Here is a 13,552-nt window from a genome sequence, read left to right on the forward strand (position 1 = left end):
TAATTTGGGGACTGACTGGGAAAAGTGGGCTTAGTTTGGGGGACTGACACAGGACAGTGGGATTAGTTTGGGGACTGACTGGGGACAGTGGGATAAGTTTGGGGGACTGACACAGGACAGTGGGATTAGTTTCGGGACTGACTGGGGACAGTGGGATCAGTTTGGAGACTGACACAGGACAGTCGGATTAGTTTGGAGACTGACACAGGACAGTGGGATCAGTTTGGAGACTGACACAGGACAGTGGGATCAGTTTGGAGACTGACTGGGGACAGTGGGATCAGTTTGGAGACTGACTGAGGACAGTGGGATTAGTTTGGGGACTGACTGGGGACAGTGGGATCAGTTTGGAGACTGACACAGGACAGTGGGATTCGTTTGGGGACTGACTGGGGACAGTGGGATCAGTTTGGAGACTGACACAGGACAGTGGGATTAGTTTGGAGACTGACTGGGGACAGTGGGATCAGTTTGGAGACTGACCGGGAAAGTGGGATTAGTTTGAGGACAGACTGGGGAAAGTGGGATTAGTTTGAGGACTGACTGGGGAGAGTGGGATTAGTTTCGGGACTGACACAGGACAATGGGATTAATTTGGGGACTGACTGGGGACAGTGGGATTAGTTTGGGGACTGACTGAGGACAGTGGGATTAGTTTGGGGGACTGACACAGGACAGGGGGATTAGTTTGCGGACTGACTGCGGACAGTGGGATCAGTTTGGAGACTGACACAGGACAGTGAGATTAGTTTGGGGACTGACTGGTGACAGTGGGATTAGTTTGGGGACTGACAAAGGACAGTGGGACTAGTTTAGGGACTGACTGGGGACAGTGGGATTAGTTTGGGGACTGACACAGGACAGTGGGTTTAGTTTGGGGACTGACTGGGGACAGTGGGATTAGTTTGGGGACTGACACAGGACAGTGGGATTAGTTTGGGGACTGACTGGGGACAGTGGGATTAGTTTGGGGACTGACACAAGACAGTGGGATTAGTTTGGGGACAGACACAGGACAGTGGGAATAGTTTGGGGTCTGACACAGGACACTGGGATTCGTTTGGGGACTGACTGGGGACAGTGGGATTAGTTTGGGGACTGATACAGGACAGTGGGATTAGTTTCGGGACTGATGGGGACAGTGGGATTAGTTTGGGGACTGACATTGGACAGTGGGATTAGTTTGGGGACTGACTGGGGACAGTAGGATTAGTTTGGGGACTGACTGGGGACAGTGGGATTAGTTTGGGGGACTGACACAGGACTGTGGGATTAGTTTCGGGACTGACTGGGGACAGTGGGATCAGTTTGGAGACTGACACAGGACAGTGGGATTAGTTTGGAGACTGACACAGGACAGTGGGATCTGTTTGGAGACTGACACAGGACAGTGGGATCAGTTTGGAGACTGACTGGGGACAGTGGGAGCAGTTTGGAGACTGACTGAGGACAGTGGGATTAGTTTGGGGACTGACTGGGGACAGTGGGATCAGTTTGGAGACTGACACAGGACATTGGGATTAGTTTGGGGACTGACTGGGGACAGTGGGATTAGTTTGGTGACTGACATTGGACAGTGGGATTAGTTTGGGGACTGACACAGGACAGTGGGATTAGTTTGGGGACTGCCTGGGAACAGTGGGATTAGTTTGGGGACTGACACAGGACAATGGGATTAGTTGGGCAACTGACTGAGGACAGTGGGCTTAGTTTGGGGGACTGACACAGGACAGTGGGATTAGATTGGGGACTGACTGGGGACAGTGGGATTAGTTTGGGGACTGACACAGGACAGCGGGATTAATTTGGGGACTGACTGGGAAAAGTGGGCTTAGTTTGGGGGACTGACACAGGACAGTGGGATTAGTTTGGGGACTGACTGGGGACAGTGGGATAAGTTTGGGGGACTGACACAGGACAGTGGGATCTGTTTGGAGACTGACACAGGACAGTGGGATCTGTTTGGAGACTGACACAGGACAGTGGGATCAGTTTGGAGACTGACTGGGGACAGTGGGATCAGTTTGGAGACTGACTGAGGACAGTGGGATTAGTTTGGGGACTGACTGGGGACAGTGGGATCAGTTTGGAGACTGACACAGGACATTGGGATTAGTTTGGGGACCGATGGGGACAGTGGGATTAGTTTGGGGACTGACATTGGACAGTGGGATTAGTTTGTGGACTGACTGGGGACAGTAGGATTAGTTTGGGGACTGACTGGGGACAGTGGGATTAGTTTGGGGGACTGACACAGGACTGTGGGATTAGTTTCGGGACTGACTGGGGACAGTGGGATCAGTTTGGAGACTGACACAGGACAGTGGGATTAGTTTGGAGACTGACACAGGACAGTGGGATCTGTTTGGAGACTGACACAGGACAGTGGGATCTGTTTGGAGACTGACACAGGACAGTGGGATCAGTTTGGAGACTGACTGGGGACAGTGGGATCAGTTTGGAGACTGACTGAGGACAGTGGGATTAGTTTGGGGACTGACTGGGGACAGTGGGATCAGTTTGGAGACTGACACAGGACATTGGGATTAGTTTGGGGACTGACTGGGGACAGTGGGATTAGTTTGGGGACTGACATTGGACAGTGGGATTAGTTTGGGGACTGACACAGGACAGTGGGATTAGTTTGGGGACTGCCTGGGAACAGTGGGATTAGTTTGGGGACTGACACAGGACAATGGGATTAGTTGGGCAACTGACTGAGGACAGTGGGGTTAGTTTGGGGGACTGACACAGGACAGTGGGATTAGATTGGGGACTGACTGGGGACAGTGGGATTAGTTTGGGGACTGACACAGGACAGTGGGATTAATTTGGGGACTGACTGGGAAAAGTGGGCTTAGTTTGGGGGACTGACACAGGACAGTGGGATTAGTTTGGGGACTGACTGGGGACAGTGGGATAAGTTTGGGGGACTGACACAGGACAGTGGGATTAGTTTCGGGACTGACTGGGGACAGTGGGATCAGTTTGGAGACTGACACAGGACAGTCGGATTAGTTTGGAGACTGACACAGGACAGTGGGATCAGTTTGGAGACTGACACAGGACAGTGGGATCAGTTTGGAGACTGACTGGGGACAGTGGGATCAGGTTGGAGACTGACTGAGGACAGTGGGATTAGTTTGGGGACTGACTGGGGACAGTGGGATCAGTTTGGAGACTGACACAGGACAGTGGGATTCGTTTGGGGACTGACTGGGGACAGTGGGATCAGTTTGGAGACTGACACAGGACAGTGGGATTAGTTTGGAGACTGACTGGGGACAGTGGGATCAGTTTGGAGACTGACCGGGAAAGTGGGATTAGTTTGAGGACAGACTGGGGAAAGTGGGATTAGTTTGAGGACTGACTGGGGAGAGTGGGATTAGTTTCGGGACTGACACAGGACAATGGGATTAATTTGGGGACTGACTGGGGACAGTGGGATTAGTTTGGGGACTGACTGAGGACAGTGGGATTAGTTTGGGGGACTGACACAGGACAGTGGGATTAGTTTGCGGACTGACTGCGGACAGTGGGATCAGTTTGGAGACTGACACAGGACAGTGAGATTAGTTTGGGGACTGACTGGTGACAGTGGGATTAGTTTGGGGACTGACAAAGGACAGTGGGACTAGTTTAGGGACTGACTGGGGACAGTGGGATTAGTTTGGGGACTGACACAGGACAGTGGGTTTAGTTTGGGGACTGACTGGGGACAGTGGGATTAGTTTGGGGACTGACACAGGACAGTGGGATTAGTTTGGGGACTGACTGGGGACAGTGGGATTAGTTTGGGGACTGACACAAGACAGTGGGATTAGTTTGGGGACAGACACAGGACAGTGGGAATAGTTTGGGGTCTGACACAGGACACTGGGATTCGTTTGGGGACTGACTGGGGACAGTGGGATTAGTTTGGGGACTGATACAGGACAGTGGGATTAGTTTCGGGACTGATGGGGACAGTGGGATTAGTTAGGGGACTGACATTGGACAGTGGGATTAGTTTGTTGACTGACTGGGGACAGTAGGATTAGTTTGGGGACTGACTGGGGACAGTGGGATTAGTTTGTGGACTGACACAGGACAGTGGCATTAGTTTGGGGACTGACACAGGACAGTGGGATTAGTATGGGGACTGCCTGGGAACAGTGGGATTAGTTTGGGGAGTGACAAAGGACAGTGGGATTTGTTTGGGGACTGACACAGGACAGTGGGATTAGTATGGGGACTGCCTGGGAACAGTGGGATTAATTTGGGGACTGACACAGGACAGTGGGATTTGTTTGGGGACTGACACAGGACAATGGGATTAGTTGGGCAACTGACTGAGGACAGTGGGCTTAGTTTGGGGGACTGACACAGGACAGTGGGATTAGATTGGGGACTGACTGGGGACAGTGGGATTAGTTTGGGGACTGACACAGGACAGTGGGATTAGTTTGGGGACAGACACAGGACAGTGGGAATAGTTTGGGGTCTGACACAGGACAGTGGGATTAGTTTGGGGACTGACTGGCGATAGTGGGATTAGTTTGTGGTCTGACACAGGACAGTGGGATTAGTTTGGGGATTGACTGGGGACAGTGGGATTAGTTTGGGGTCTGACACAGGACAGTGGGATTAGTTTGGGGACTGACTGGGGACAGTGGGCTTAGTTTGGGGACTGACTAGGGACAGTGGGATTAGATTGAGGACTGACTCAGGACAGTGGGATTAGTTTGGGGACTGAATAGGGACAGTGGGATTAGTTTGGGGACTGAATAGGGACAGTGGGATTAGTTTGGGGACTGACACAGGACAGTGGGTTTAGTTTGGGGACTGACTGGGGACAGTGGGATTAGTTTGGGGACTGACACAGGACAGTGGGATTAGTTTGGGGACTGACTGGGGACAGTGGGATTAGTTTGGGGACTGACACAGGACAGTGGGAATAGTTTGGGGTCTGACACAGGACAGTGGGATTAGTTTGGGGACTGACTGGGGACAGTGGGATTAGTGTGGGGACTGATACAGGACAGTGGGATTAGTTTGGGGACTGACTGGGGACAGTGGGATTATTTTGGGGACTGACATTGGACAGTGGGATTAGTTTGGGGTCTGACTGGGGACAGTAGGATTAGTTTGGGGACTGACTGGGGACAGTGGGATTAGTTTGGGGACTGACACAGGACAGTGGGCTTAGTTTGGGGGACTGACACAGGACAGTGGGATTAGATTGGGGACTGACTGGGGACAGTGGGATTATTTTGGGGACAGACACAGGACAGCGGGATTAATTTGGGGACTGACTGGGAAAAGTGGGCTTAGTTTGGGGGACTGACACAGGACAGTGGGATTAGTTTGGGGACTGACTGGGGACAGTGGGATAAGTTTGGGGGACTGACACAGGACAGTGGGATTAGTTTCGGGACTGACTGGGGACAGTGGGATCAGTTTGGGGACTGACACAGGACAGTGGGATTTGTTTGGGGACTGACACAGGACAATGGGATTAGTTGGGCAACTGACTGAGGACAGTGGGCTTAGTTTGGGGGACTGACACAGGACAGTGGGATTAGATTGGGGACTGACTGGGGACAGTGGGATTAGTTTGGGGACTGACACAGGACAATGGGATTAATTTGGGGACTGACTGGGGACAGTGGGATTAGTTTGGGGACTGACACAGGACAATGGGATTAGTTGGGCAACTGACTGAGGACAGTGGGCTTAGTTTGGGGGACTGACACAGGACAGTGGGATTAGATTGGGGACTGACTGGGGACAGTGGGATTAGTTTGGGGACTGACACAGGACAATGGGATTAATTTGGGGACTGACTGGGGACAGTGGGCTTAGTTTGGGGGACTGACACAGGACAGTGGGATTAGTTTGGGGACTGACTGGGGACAGTGGGATTAGTTTGGGGGACTGACACAGGACAGTGGGATTAGTTTCGGGACTGACTGGGGACAGTGGGATCAGTTTGCAGACTGACACAGGACAGTGGGATCAGTTTGGAGACTGACACAGGACAGTGGGATCAGTTTGGAGACTGACTGGGGACAGTGGAATCAGTTTGGAAACTGACTGAGGACAGTGGGATTAGTTTGGGGACTGACTGGGGACAGTGGGATCAGTTTGGAAACTGACACAGGACATTGGGATTAGTTTGGGGACTGACTGGGGACAGTGGGATTTGTTTGGAGACTGACATTGGACAGTGGGATCAGTTTGGAGACTGACTGGGGACAGTGGGATCAACTTGGAGACTGACTGAGGACAGTGGGATTAGTTTGGGGTCTGACTGGGGACAGTGGGATCAGTTTGGAGACTGACACAAGACATTGGGATTAGTTTGGGGACTGACTGGGGACAGTGGGATTAGTTTGGGGACTGACATTGGACCGTGGGATTAGTTTGGGGACTGACTGGGGACAGTAGGATTAGTTTGGGGACTGACTAGGGACAGTCGGATTAGTTTGCGGACTGACACAGGACAGTGGGATTAGTTTGGGGACTGACACAGGACAGTGGGATTAGTTTGGGGACTGACTGAGGACAGTGGGCTTAGTTTGGGGGACTGACACAGGACAGTGGGATTAGATTGGGGACTGACTGGGGACAGTGGGATTAGTTTGGGGATTGACACAGGACAGCGGGATTAATTTGGGGACTGACTGGGAAAAGTGGGCTTAGTTTGGGGGACTGACACAGGACAGTGGGATTAGTTTGTGGACTGACTGGGGACAGTGGGATTAGTTTGGGGGACTGACACAGGACAGTGGGATTAGTTTCGGGACTGACTGGGGACAGTGGGATCAGTTTGGAGACTGACACAGGACAGTGGGATTAGTTTGGGGACTGACACGGGACAGTGAAATTAGTTTGGGGACTGAAACAGGACAGTGAGATTAGTTTGGGGACTGACTGGTGACAGTGGGATTAGTTTGGGGACTGACACAGGACAGTGGGATTAGTTTAGGGACTGACTGGGGACAGTGGGATTAGTTTGGGGACTGACACAGGACAGTGGGTTTAGTTTGGGGACTGACTGGGGACAGTGGGATTAGTTTGGGGACTGACACAGGACAGTGGGATTAGTTTGGGGACTGACTGGGGACAGTGGGATTAGTTTGGGGACTGACACAGGACAGTGGGATTAGTTTGGGGACAGACACAGGACAGTGGGAATAGTTTGGGGTCTGACACAGGACAGTGGGATTAGTTTGGGGACTGACTGGCGATAGTGGGATTAGTTTGGGGACTGATACAGGACAGTGGGATTAGTTTGTGGTCTGACACAGGACAGTGGGATTAGTTTGGGGAGTGACTGGGGACAGTGGGATTAGTTTGGGGTCTGACACAGGACAGTGGGATTAGTTTGGGGACTGACTGGGGACAGTGGGATTAGTTTGGGGACTGACTAGGGACAGTGGGATTAGATTGAGGACTGACACAGGAGAGTGGGATTAGTTTGGGGACTGAATAGGGACAGTGGGATTAGTTTGGGGACTGAATAGGGACAGTGGGATTAGTTTGGGGACTGACACAGGACAGTGGGTTTAGTTTGGGGACTGACTGGGGACAGTGGGATTAGTTTGGGGACTGACACAGGACAGTGGGATTAGTTTGGGGACTGACTGGGGACAGTGGGATTAGTTTGGGGACTGACACAGGACAGTGGGAATAGTTTGGGGTCTGACACAGGACAGTGTGATTAGTTTGGGGACTGACTGGGGACAGTGGGATTAGTTTGGGGACTGATACAGGACAGTGGGATTAGTTTGGGGACTGACTGGGGACAGTGGGATTATTTTGGGGACTGACATTGGACAGTGGGATTAGTTTGGGGTCTGACTGGGGACAGTAGGATTAGTTTGGGGACTGACTGGGGACAGTGGGATTAGTTTGGGGACTGACACAGGACAGTGGGATTAGTTTGGGGACTGACACAGGACAATGGGATTAGTTTGGGGACTGACTGGGGACAGTGGGATTAGTTTGGGGTTTGACACAGGACAACGGGATAAATTTGGGGACTGACTGGGGACAGTGGGCTTAGTTTGGGGTACTGACACAGGACAGTGGGATTAGTTTGGGGACTGACTGGGGACAGTGGGATTAGTTTGGGGGACTGACACAGGACAGTGGGATTAGTTGGGGACAGACTGGGGACAGCGGGATCAGTTTGGAGACTGACACAAGACAGTGGGATTAGTTTGGGGACTGACACAGGACAGTGGGATTAGTTTGGGGAATGCCTGGGAACAGTGGGATTAGTTTGGGGACAGACACAGGACAATGGGATTAGTTGGGCAACTGACTGAGGACTGTGGGCTTATTTTGGGGGACTGACACAGGACAGTGGGATTAGATTGGGGACTGACTGGGGACAGTGGGATTAGTTTGGGGACTGACACAGGACAATGGGATTAATTTGGGGACTGACTGGGGACAGTGGGCTTAGTTTGGGGGACTGACACAGGACAGTGGGATTAGTTTGGGGACTGACTGGGGACAGTGGGATTAGTTTGGGGGACTGACACAGGACAGTGGGATTAGTTTCGGGACTGACTGGGGACAGTGGGATCAGTTTGGAGACTGACACAGGACAGTGGGATTAGTTTGGAGACTGACACAGGACAGTGGGATCAGTTTGGAGACTGACACAGGACAGTAGGATCAGTTTGGAGACTGACAGGGGACAGTGGAATCAGTTTGGAAACTGACTGAGGACAGTGGGATTAGTTTGGGGACTGACTGGGGACAGTGGGATCAGTTTGGAGACTGACACAGGACATTGGGATTAATTTGGGTACTGACTGGGGACAGAGGGATTAGTTTGGGGACTGACATTGGACAGTGGGATCAGTTTGGAGACTGACTGGGGACAGTGGGATCAAATTGGAGACTGACTGAGGACAGTGGGATTAGTTTGGGGACTGACTGGGGACAGTGGGATCAGTTTGGAGACTGACACAGGACATTGGGATTAGTTTGGGGACTGACTGGGGACAGTGGGATTAGTTTGGGGGACTGACACAGGATAGTGGGATTAGTTTCGGGACTGACTGGGGACAGTGGGATCAGTTTGGAGACTGACACAGGACAGTGGGTTAGTTTGCGGACTGACACAGGACAGTGGGATTAGTTTGGGGACTGACACAGGACAGTGGGATTAGTTTGGGGACTGACTGAGGACAGTGGGCTTAGTTTGGGGGACTGACACAGGACAGTGGGATTAGATTGGGGACTGACTGGGGACAGTGGGATTAGTTTGGGGACTGACACAGGACAGTGGGATTAATTTGGGGACTGACTGGGAAAAGTGGGCTTAGTTTGGGGGACTGACACAGGACAGTGGGATTAGTTTGGGGACTGACTGGGGACAGTGGGATTAGTTTGGGGGACTGACACAGGACAGTGGGATTAGTTTCGGGACTGACTGGGGACAGTGGGATCAGTTTGGAGACTGACACAGGACAGTGGGATTAGTTTGGGGACTGACACGGGACAGTGAAATTAGTTTGGGGACTGAAACAGGACAGTGAGATTAGTTTGGGGACTGACTGGTGACAGTGGGATTAGTTTGGGGACTGACACAGGACAGTGGGATTAGTTTAGGGACTGACTGGGGACAGTGGGATTAGTTTGGGGACTGACACAGGACAGTGGGTTTAGTTTGGGGACTGACTGGGGACAGTGGGATTAGTTTGGGGACTGACACAGGACAGTGGGATTAGTTTGGGGACTGACTGGGGACAGTGGGATTAGTTTGGGGACTGACACAGGACAGTGGGATTAGTTTGGGGACAGACACAGGACAGTGGAATTAGTTTGGGGACTGAAACAGGACAGTGAGATTAGTTTGGGGACTGACTGGTGACAGTGGGATTAGTTTGGGGACTGACACAGGACAGTGGGATTAGTTTAGGGACTGACTGGGGACAGTGGGATTAGTTTGGGGGACTGACACAGGACAGTGGGATTAGTTTCGGGACTGACTGGGGACAGTGGGATCAGTTTGGAGACTGACACAGGACAGTGGGATTAGTTTGGGGACTGACACGGGACAGTGAAATTAGTTTGGGGACTGAAACAGGACAGTGAGATTAGTTTGGGGACTGACTGGTGACAGTGGGATTAGTTTGGGGACTGACACAGGACAGTGGGATTAGTTTAGGGACTGACTGGGGACAGTGGGATTAGTTTGGGGACTGACACAGGACAGTGGGTTTAGTTTGGGGACTGACTGGGGACAGTGGGATTAGTTTGGGGACTGACACAGGACAGTGGGATTAGTTTGGGGACTGACTGGGGACAGTGGGATTAGTTTGGGGACTGACTGGCGACAGTGGGATTAGTTTGGGGACTGATACAGGACAGTGGGATTAGTTTGTGGTCTGACACAGGACAGTGGGATTAGTTTGGGGAGTGACTGGGGACAGTGGGATTAGTTTGGGGTCTGACACAGGACAGTGGGATTATTTTGGAGACTGACTGGGGACAGTGGGATTAGTTTGGGGACTGACTAGGGACAGTGGGATTAGATTGAGGACTGACACAGGACAGTGGGATTAGTTTGGGGACTGAATAGGGACAGTGGGATTAGTTTGGGGACTGACACAGGACAGTGGGTTTAGTTTGGGGACTGACTGGGGACAGTGGGATTAGTTTGGGGACTGACACAGGACAGTGGGATTAGTTTGGGGACTGACTGGGGACAGTGGGATTAGTTTGGGGACTGACACGGGACAGTGAAATTAGTTTGGGGACTGAAACAGGACAGTGAGATTAGTTTGGGGACTGACTGGTGACAGTGGGATTAGTTTGGGGACTGACACAGGACAGTGGGATTAGTTTAGGGACTGACTGGGGACAGTGGGATTAGTTTGGGGACTGACACAGGACAGTGGGATTAGTTTGGGGACTGACACGGGACAGTGAAATTAGTTTGGGGACTGAAACAGGACAGTGAGATTAGTTTGGGGACTGACTGGTGACAGTGGGATTAGTTTGGGGACTGACACAGGACAGTGGGATTAGTTTAGGGACTGACTGGGGACAGTGGGATTAGTTTGGGGACTGACACAGGACAGTGGGTTTAGTTTGGGGACTGACTGGGGACAGTGGGATTAGTTTGGGGACTGACACAGGACAGTGGGATTAGTTTGGGGACTGACTGGGGACAGTGGGATTAGTTTGGGGACTGACACAGGACAGTGGGATTAGTTTGGGGACAGACACAGGACAGTGGGAATAGTTTGGGGTCTGACACAGGACAGTGGGATTAGTTTGGGGACTGACTGGCGATAGTGGGATTAGTTTGGGGACTGATACAGGACAGTGGGATTAGTTTGTGGTCTGACACAGGACAGTGGGATTAGTTTGGGGAGTGACTGGGGACAGTGGGATTAGTTTGGGGTCTGACACAGGACAGTGGGATTAGTTTGGGGACTGACTGGGGACAGTGGGATTAGTTTGGGGACTGACTAGGGACAGTGGGATTAGATTGAGGACTGACACAGGAGAGTGGGATTAGTTTGGGGACTGAATAGGGACAGTGGGATTAGTTTGGGGACTGAATAGGGACAGTGGGATTAGTTTGGGGACTGACACAGGACAGTGGGTTTAGTTTGCGGACTGACTGGGGACAGTGGGATTAGTTTGGGGACTGACACAGGACAGTGGGATTAGTTTGGGGACTGACTGGGGACAGTGGGATTAGTTTGGGGACTGACACAGGACAGTGGGAATAGTTTGGGGTCTGACACAGGACAGTGGGATTAGTTTGGGGACTGACTGGGGACAGTGGGATTAGTTTGGGGACTGATACAGGACAGTGGGATTAGTTTGGGGACTGACTGGGGACAGTGGGATTATTTTGGGGACTGAATTTGGACAGTGGGATTAGTTTGGGGTCTGACTGGGGACAGTAGGATTAGTTTGGGGACTGACTGGGGACAGTGGGATTAGTTTGGGGACTGACACAGGACAGTGGGATTAGTTTGGGGACTGACACAGGACAATGGGATTAGTTTGGGGACTGACTGGGGACAGTGGGATTAGTTTGGGGTTTGACACAGGACAACGGGATAAATTTGGGGACTGACTGGGGACAGTGGGCTTAGTTTGGGGTACTGACACAGGACAGTGGGATTAGTTTGGGGACTGACTGGGGACAGTGGGATTAGTTTGGGGGACTGACACAGGACAGTGGGATTAGTTGGGGACAGACTGGGGACAGCGGGATCAGTTTGGAGACTGTCACAAGACAGTGGGATTAGTTTGGGGACTGACACAGGACAGTGGGATTAGTTTGGGGAATGCCTGGGAACAGTGGGATTAGTTTGGGGACTGACACAGGACAATGGGATTAGTTGGGCAACTGACTGAGGACTGTGGGCTTATTTTGGGGGACTGACACAGGACAGTGGGATTAGATTGGGGACTGACTGGGGACAGTGGGATTAGTTTGGGGACTGACACAGGACAATGGGATTAATTTGGGGACTGACTGGGGACAGTGGGCTTAGTTTGGGGGACTGACACAGGACAGTGGGATTAGTTTGGGGACTGACTGGGGACAGTGGGATTAGTTTGGGGGACTGACACAGGACAGTGGGATTAGTTTCGGGACTGACTGGGGACAGTGGGATCAGTTTGGAGACTGACACAGGACAGTGGGATTAGTTTGGAGACTGACACAGGACAGTGGGATCAGTTTGGAGACTGACACAGGACAGTAGGATCAGTTTGGAGACTGACAGGGGACAGTGGAATCAGTTTGGAAACTGACTGAGGACAGTGGGATTAGTTTGGGGACTGACTGGGGACAGTGGGATCAGTTTGGAGACTGACACAGGACATTGGGATTAGTTTGGGTACTGACTGGGGACAGTGGGATTAGTTTGGGGACTGACATTGGACAGTGGGATCAGTTTGGAGACTGACTGGGGACAGTGGGATCAAATTGGAGACTGACTGAGGACAGTGGGATTTGTTTGGGGACTGACTGGGGACAGTGGGATCAGTTTGGAGACTGACACAGGACATTGGGATTAGTTTGGGGACTGACTGGGGACAGTGGGATTAGTTTGGGGGACTGACACAGGATAGTGGGATTAGTTTCGGGACTGACTGGGGACAGTGGGATCAGTTTGGAGACTGACACAGGACAGTGGGATTAGTTTGCGGACTGACACAGGACAGTGGGATTAGTTTGGGGACTGACTGAGGACAGTGGGCTTAGTTTGGGGGACTGACACAGGACAGTGGGATTAGATTGGGGACTGACTGGGGACAGTGGGATTAGTTTGGGGACTGACACAGGACAGTGGGATTAATTTTGGGACTGACTGGGAAAAGTGGGCTTAGTTTGGGGGACTGACACAGGACAGTGGGATTAGTTTGGGGACTGACTGGGGACAGTGGGATTAGTTTGGGGGACTGACACAGGACAGTGGGATTAGTTTCGGGACTGACTGGGGACAGTGGGATCAGTTTGGAGACTGACACAGGACAGTGGGACTAGTTTGGGGACTGACACGGGACAGTGAAATTA

This window comes from Hemitrygon akajei, chromosome 31 (assembly GCF_048418815.1).
Source record: "Hemitrygon akajei chromosome 31, sHemAka1.3, whole genome shotgun sequence".
NCBI classification, from domain to species: Eukaryota; Metazoa; Chordata; class Chondrichthyes; order Myliobatiformes; family Dasyatidae; genus Hemitrygon; species Hemitrygon akajei.